The sequence below is a fragment of the Bombus impatiens genome, unplaced genomic scaffold (genome assembly GCF_000188095.3).
Source record: "Bombus impatiens unplaced genomic scaffold, BIMP_2.2 scf_0543, whole genome shotgun sequence".
NCBI classification, from domain to species: domain Eukaryota; kingdom Metazoa; phylum Arthropoda; class Insecta; order Hymenoptera; family Apidae; genus Bombus; species Bombus impatiens.
The window spans coordinates 2,228,279-2,236,662 of NT_176962.1; the positions used below are offsets into that span (position 1 = coordinate 2,228,279).

Sequence of the window (8,384 nt, forward strand, 5' to 3'; positions counted from 1 at the left end):
GAGGGTTGTGGAGGTGTTCGGGGCGAGAGATCACTGCGCCGCCAATATTACAGCCAGCTCGAAGATTACCAATATCCTTGAGAGGCGCTCTAGTCCTGTCATAAAAGACGGAGCTTACGGAGATATTACGTAGCAGGTCCGCTAGCAGCGGCGGGCATCAGACGTTAGACCATCTCACTTTTCGCAACTTCATTTCGTAGAACACTAAAAATACAGAGGGAACGGCCATTGCGGATACGCGAGACAAGTATTAGTAGTTATAGAAGTAAGGCTAACACCGTGATACGCCACGGCCGCGCTGTAAAAGATCGTTGCATCTTGTACGCGTGACCCGGGCAAACGATGGGGTGGAAGGTTATGACTCTCCCTGGCTGGGTACTTTCGGATAATGTGGATTGCCGAATGGGCGCAGCGCTCTCAGCGATAGGTGGAAGGGAGGCAATTAGCTCGGGAGATTGCTGGATGTTTGGACGATCTGTCTCTTAGCTTTGATACAATGTAGGTTGAGGAAATAGCGTTTACCGTTTAGATTAGATTTTACTTGTTTCCTGTACATACTTGCTGGAAAATTCGGAACTCGAAAATTTGTAAACGACGATGTTTATATTAGCGATAAGGAAGAAATTTGCTAAATTTTCCAGCGCTAATCAAAGCCACGATAAACTAGAATTTCATCGGTACCCGGAGTACAATTTGCACGAGGCAATCCTCTGAGCAAGACAGGAACGCGAGTCGTTTCGGATCCGATGGAGCAGGGATTGATAGCTATCTAGTCGTGGAGTACGTCTGAATCCTTAATAGGAAATCGACAGAGTTATTACGTGGTGACTGGGTGTTGGGGCTACATAAGGTCGCGCAACCAACGGGCCGACCATTGTGACGACGCTTTGTGCGGCACAAAGCTTTAATCCGCGAGCAGATCTGCTAATGTCAACATCGTCCTGCTTCTTGTTGTCCGTGTATCGGTCCTGTGTGCGCGCGAGCGCTCGCTCGGATCCGCTGGGGACAGCAGCTAGCCTCAATAAGCGTCCCATAATCCACCCCAAGCTGAATAATCGCCATTCTCTAAGCATTGTATCGTTTCCTCGTAAAAGCCTCGAGCGATTTGGGGTGAAGATCGGCGTACACACGTCGGGGTATTATAATGCACATGTCCTCTGATTATAAGTATTCATTGCGGTTGGTTCGGGTCGCGACTTCGGCCTCGATAGATACAACCGTGTACATGAAAAGAACGTTTCGGGGATGAGAGAATGATGTGGTAGCGGGAGATGGGACGATTCGCGAATTGCAATTAGAACGGTGATTGAGTCGTTAGGCTCGGAGGGGAAGATATTCTTTTGTGTAGGTAGTCGTGTGGGAGGTACGCGATCGCATGAGGAAGATTTTGCAGCAGATGTTGAAATCTATCGTTCTGTAATTATTACGAATCTTTTATCTTGTTCTCTCTATAATAATTCTCTTGATTCGGATGAACCATCCTCAAAGAAGCTAATTCTATAACAAAAGATGATTACCCTTTTCACTTACGCGAAAACAAAATTTTTCCAGAAGCTTCCATCGCGTTTTTTAATCCTATGATTTAATTCTCTTCTAAACTCCACTTTCGCACCCTTTTTCCAAAGTCATTTCTCTTAAAAGAACATGTACGTACATTTCGATAGAAGGTCCATCAGCCAATGGTCTAATCGCCTAATCCATGTCCTATCGTCTACAATACTCACAATTCCTCGTCCACTTATGGTCCCCGGTGACGTCGAAACTCACTCACGGTGCATTTCGAATTCCGCGCGCGTACCACAAGGTCAAAGTCCCGACTTATTTGCACGACAGAAGCGGCGTTAAACGTAATTTACGCACCGGTACGACCGCTTTAATCCCTCTCCTTGTGCCGCGTGCACGCTCCACTCTCTATCGACGAGGAAAGAACCCGTGTCATCGTGGTCGTCAGAACTTGGCGATGATCGTTTCGACGGATCAGACGACCGATCGTCGGAATTGTCGTACAATGTAATTACGCGGCTCGTGAGCGACGAGGGGTGGGTGTGGGAGGTGGAACAGGAACACGAGGGATTACACGTGGCGAAGCGAGAGGCAGCTTATTTTGACATTCTTATCGGAGAATCAGAGTGCGGTAATCCCCGAGGCGGCGTGTGTAATCTCACCCCCTCCTTCCGCCACCGCTTTACCCCTGTGCTCTGCTCCCTATGCCCCTTTGCCAACCCCCTTTTTCGACCTTTCCCTAACTCCCTGTCACACTCGTCGTCCTTTCTCGATTCTACTCTTCTCTCTTTCTAACACCGCTCGGGTTAGATTTGCGATTTCGCTAGATGCATCTCGTTTGCCTTTCTTGCGCCACCTACGAGCTAGTAATCTACTATTAATTGCCGCCACAAAGAAACCTCGTGGGAGAAGGAGCGAGGACTCAAAGTGTACAAAATCCGAGCGGAATTTGTGGTTAATTTATGTTTAAATGCGTTTGATATGCACTCGTAGAGAAATTAAATAATCGTATTTTTAGTATTTTTAAAGAGTGCCTCTGTAATCGAGCATCTGCGAACGTTCTACATGACCTACACGAACAATGTCGAATATAATTTTAATTAATTTTTAGTCAACGAATTCTGAAACGTGTCAATTTACATACGGTCAGTTAGTTGCAATAAATTTATATTTCTCCTAATTATGTATCTGCGAACAAGGTTAACGCATTCAAGTACGCGCTTGCGTTTGATCTTCGATATTCAGACAGTCAACTCACGATCTTCATTATTCGACAACGGTCGTCGCGTGTTCTCTGGCGTTTACAAACTACCAAACGTTCGACATTATCGCGTATAAATATCGTCGAAGCTGCTATACGTTTCCTCGGGTAAGGTTGAATTAATAGAATCGGAGGATTGTGACGGTTGAACGAATCGGCGTGATTTGTTAGCAGTTGCTCGCGGTACGTTGCTAATTGACCGACAGCGAGATCGGCGCTAGAAGCGCGGAAACTTCGACTGCGCTCGCTGGTTCGCGAGTTAACGGAGCGCATCCGACGACTAGTTTAACGATTCGCGTGTCGTTTCACTCGATTCGACGATTGCTCGTTAGAGTGAACAGGCGTCAGGGACGGTCACTAAATCTCGCACCTTCGCGCTGATTCATCAGCCTTCTCGTTTTTCAGGATTAGGTGGCATTCATGATACTTGGTTTACAAGCTTCTTGATTTTGTTACTATAGTATTATTCGTGTTATTTTATACAAACACTATTAGTTTCGTCTTTGTATACTGGAATTTCAGGTACTAGAATTTGGACTATCTCCTTACAACTTTGTATTTTTGTTCATTTCATAATCTGAGAGCGACGTTGAATGCGACCAGCAAAATCCTCATAGAGCTGACTGTATACTATGACTCTCTGGACATTTGTTCGTGAGAAATATGAACGAAATTTTATTCCTTGTTTTACGTGGTTCTTTGGAAATCGTTTAATTTTTACTGTGTTTTCAGAAGTAAATGGTCATGTTAAATGCGGACCTGCCACATAGCTGACGTTCCAAAATAAAGAATTCAATTCAATCGTTAAACGTTATTTCCCCTCTGCAGATCTAAAAGCCTCGATCAAAATCCAATCTCCTAGTGCTCCAAGAGGACAACGAATCCAGCTTAACTCAAGAACAGCTATTCTTAGATTTATCGATATTTGTATTGTATTCAAACCTCAACATCCAGGAAAATTTTGAAAATTCTTCAAAATTATAAGTACATAAATACATCCCTTTAGTTTTGTAAAACTTTACGCTATTGAATCATGGAAATGATCATACAGATATCCAACAAAGCCTTCCACAGTGCAACGTTCGAGTGAAAGTACCGATCAGCATGGCAGCCATGTTAATTGATTAAACAGCAATCATCCGGCGCAGGAAAGGTAGCAAGATCGAATATCCATCAAGGCGACCGATGCCAATCGGCCTTTTCTTTCCTGGCTTGAACGCTCGGCTGCTGGAACACGATATCGTGTCACTCGGACGTTTTTCCTCGTGTCAGACGTTGTCGAGTATCACAACTCGACCAATCGTCCGCGAGGATTTCTTCGCTGACGGAAATCATTAGCCGGAGATGCGTGGCCCGTGTAATAGTCGACGCTCGCGAGGTGCGGACAACGTTTCCTCATTGCTGCCGCATATATACCGTTGTTCGATAATCGCGATGTGGAACGCGTGCGTGCGTAATTGGGAAATTGACGCGCCATCGAAACGCTTAACGGTTCAGTTTACACTCGACATTAACCGATATAACTTTCAGATTGGTAACGGTAAAGCTACTAGTGTCAATGATACGATTTCATTTCCGTTTCAGAGATGAGGATTTTAATGACGCGCGTGAGCGATATGATGAACAGTTGTTAGAATGACACGCAAGTTAAGTATAATTTTTAGATTCGAATTAAAAAATATTTAGAACGTGATGCAGAGCAATTGAGCAATTATGAACGATATTGATGAACAATATGGAACAATTTTTTGAATTATATTTAATTTTGCTATGAAAAAACGATTAAAAATATGTTTCAGTAAGAAAATTGAAAACTGCTAGAGTGTAGTTGCACCTTAATTGTTCTCCAAGCAATGTTTATTAGGACGTCACACTGTTCAGCATATCGAGAAGGTATAGGTAGTATAAACGAACCGTGGTATCGAGAAATGAGCAAATAAAGCAATTGAGACGCAACGAGGATGATGTATGACCACCGTGGCCTGAGTTATTAACTATGTATACAAATACGCTTTCGTTATTAATGACTTCGGTCGCGGTGTTTTAAGATGCGCGGCGCACGATGCGTGAAAACGATGCGCGAGCCTCGATATAAATCGCGGCATCGATACGCCACCGCAGCGTTACCGATCAACTTTCGATCGAGTTTTGGCTAATTAATATTTATCAGTTAATGGAATTTGTTATGGAATACTTTAGGAATTACATTAGTATCTGAATACTTCACCATGTACATTCTTGCTTTCCCTTTCTTCCTTCTCCTCCTTTCCTCCTTCTCTTTTTTGCTTCCTCCCTTTCATTCTCCTCTTTTATTTTCTGTTCCTTTTTCCCTCCTTTCTCCTCATTCCCATTACTTTCCTTTCATATTCATTCTTGTTTCGTCTACTGACAGTATTTCCAAAAGAATTACAAGGTTGCAAGACTATTCGAAGAATCTCCATTATTCTCCAAAGTGCATGCAGATTTCTCTAAATTTACTTTAACATAACATAATAAATTACCACGTACGAACACCTCATCATTCACGACAAGAACAAATGACGTATTTAACGGACATTGTTACTTGTGAGTATTCGTACAGTGGGCGCAACATCATCATCGTAAAGCTGGTGAACCAAATAAAAAACGAGCAAGATTTGTCGCAACTCGTAGTCCGCACAATGCTACTTCATGCTCTATGGACTTCAACAATGAGAAGCAGCCTAATTTCAGACGAGACTATCCGATATCTTCTCGAGACCAGCAACACAATGTAGAGACATAAATTTAGAGCAGCAACGATGCGACGCATCGATGTTCTTGATGTACGGGATGCGCGTGCACGACGCGCGACGAGTGTCTGCATCTTTGACGGCGTGAAACGCGCGTTAGTCCCGCAGTTGTAGCGTTGCTACAATAAATATACCGCGAACCTTTTCGCGGCCACTCGACATCCGGTGCATCGACGCCGCCGTTGCGTGCCAAAAGACGGAATCTTTTTCGCGTCGACGAACCGCTTATGCCTAATTGTCGTTACACCATGACGTGCTGCAGGTCCTTCCCTTTACCAAAGTCTGCTCGCTATTTCCAGCTAAGAACGTGTTCTGCTTGAAATTAGGCATTGCAGAGAACACGGTAGCTGGGGATAGGTTAAGGTCGCCTTCCGAAAAGTGAGAATCCCATAATCCCTGCTGAAGCTGAGATAAGAAATCTCAGTTTAAAATTTCAGCAGGCAACGAAATAATTTTCAAACCATCGAAGATCGACTTTAATCGAATGAATACGCACGATTTACGCCATAATAGTTAACAATTCAAATATCTAATAGTCAAATACACGATACGATGATAGCGGTCAAGATCGTCCATACTTAACCGATAATCAACGACGAGTCCTTCGTTCCGGTAAAAATCAGAGGTCGGTGATTAAGGTTTGAGCGTAGAACCGCGTGTCTACTTTTCTCTCCCATGCACTCCGTTGTTCTTCCCGCGAAATATAAATCGAGGATGTCATAATTTAATGGAACATCGTTGTTGGACCACGAGATGGATGACTACCACGAAGCAAGGTAACCAGTTTTAAACGGCGTTCGACACCAACACGCGGACGCCCACCGCTGTACATGCAGTGCGCGTATTTCAGACAATAATAATTTAGACACGTGTGGACCGTACGTAGCCGGTCCGCAGATAGATAGACGCGACGGGGATTCAGCTCCGAAGCTACCGTTCGGTTATGCTACAGTCTTAATGCTCGACTTGCGAACGCTGTATAAGTGAAAGCCATTTTTCGATCAACGCGTGCGACCATCCACCGAATCGAGTCTCGTACCGACACTTCCGCCACTTGCATTCTTCGATCTTCGTTGCTTTGATTCTTTTCTTTCCACTAGCGTTTGTGATTTATTTAGCGCAAACATTAGTCCAATAACGTGGTACTTGAATTCCACGCAGCCTCGAGCAACGCATACGGGGTGAAGCTTTCTACTATCCTTTCAGGGAGTTGATGCGTGGGAAATTAAATGACATGGAAAAAAGTTAAGACGATCATTGAATAAATTAGGTTGTGATAAATTAGGAGAGAACAACATAAAAAAATTGAGATGCTGTTTAAATAATTATATATAGTAATTATACTTCTATAATAAGAAAACAAGAAAGAATTCTTATAATCTTTGAATGGTACTTGATATATTAATCTTCGACTAGCATCGCATTTATCAGATGCATGTACAAGATATGAAGTGAAACTTAAGCGAAAACGGCAACACATCTTCAAAAACAATTCCAAAAACTAGCGATCCTACTACATCACACTTTAATCTCTAATTAAAGATCTACCGCAGATTTCTCGGAATACGAAACTGCTCGTTCTAAGAAATTCGTCAACCTTTCCCCTTAATTAAGTTCGCAATTAACTCTTAATAATTCGCGTGCATGTTATCGGTGGTTCGGATCTCGCGATCGGGTCGTCGTTGTTGGAGAACGATCGAGGAACGATCGGAAGAGAAGAAGCAAGGAAGGACGAGAAAGGAGGTAGGTGGGCAGACAGAACACATGGGGTAATTCGTTAATGAATCGCGTAAAGAATAACGATTGCATTGAAAGTGAACGGGACGCGGGGGTATTCTTCTTTCGAGCTGCTTTATTGCCAGCCGTTTAATGGAACATCAATTCCTTGCACGCGCAATATCAAACCGCATGCATACTTCGTTAAGCTGTTTCTGCGCCGCGTTAGCCACCGCGAGCTTGAGCAATTAATACTCGCTGCATATTGTTACCGAATCTCGTAAATCTCGCGTAACGACCCCATAAATTGCCTGGCCGACTACATAAATAAGACTGATTATTTGCTAGCGAGATTACCGGCCGCGATCCAGCTATCGAACTGCAGTGCCGCTGTCCAAAACCAACAAAAGTAAATCATTCTCCGGAGGGATAAATCGGGAGGTATTAAAATTCTGAGTATATATTTGGCAGGATAGTGCTTTCGGATTCAAAAAATAGCTTCGAAAAGCAAAGTCTCGCTGAGGAAGCGAGAATAATGTATTTTAACGGAGATTAACTTAGACGCTCGTCAACTGACTTGCAGACAATTGTCGGCAGATACTTTCTCTTGTTTTCTATTTCAGTGACAACGCGCGCTGTCACTTGTTTTCTATTTCACAGACTAACGACACAACGTTCATAAACTCTTTTGACTTGGATTTTCTGTTCCGTTGCTTGCAGATTGTTAATGGACAATATATGCATACTGTCAGTGGACTGACCACGGACGACTATTATTATACAGAAATCATTTGTCCTTCGGTTCCAATAAATCTTCCACTGTACTCGATATTCTTCTTGAAACCCCGGTGCACCATAGAATTAGAAACATAACATAACGATCGTTGCCCGGTAAGAAACGATTCCCTGTCCCGTAGCGTGGCGAGCAAGCGGTCCTGGCTGATTCGCGACAGGACAGACTGCTGGTTTCCCCTAGGGAGTCCCGGAGTGGCTCGGGACCGATTAGATAGATGGCAAGCTCGCCGGAGTATTCCGTGGGCCGCATGGAAGGATCAGTGACTCGAGAACGAGTAGGCAGCCAGCGTCAGTAGCGACCAGGTAGCCAACAATCGAAGAAGAAGAAGAAACGGCGG

The 8,384-nt window shown here is 43.8% G+C and overlaps 1 protein-coding gene across 2 annotated transcripts in view; it reads right to left on the minus strand.

Annotated features, from left to right (window-relative positions):
- Nucleotides 1–8,384, minus strand: part of LOC100741472 (transcription factor SOX-6) — a 337,675-nt gene that overhangs the window by 114,029 nt on the left and 215,262 nt on the right. The window lies entirely within an intron of this gene.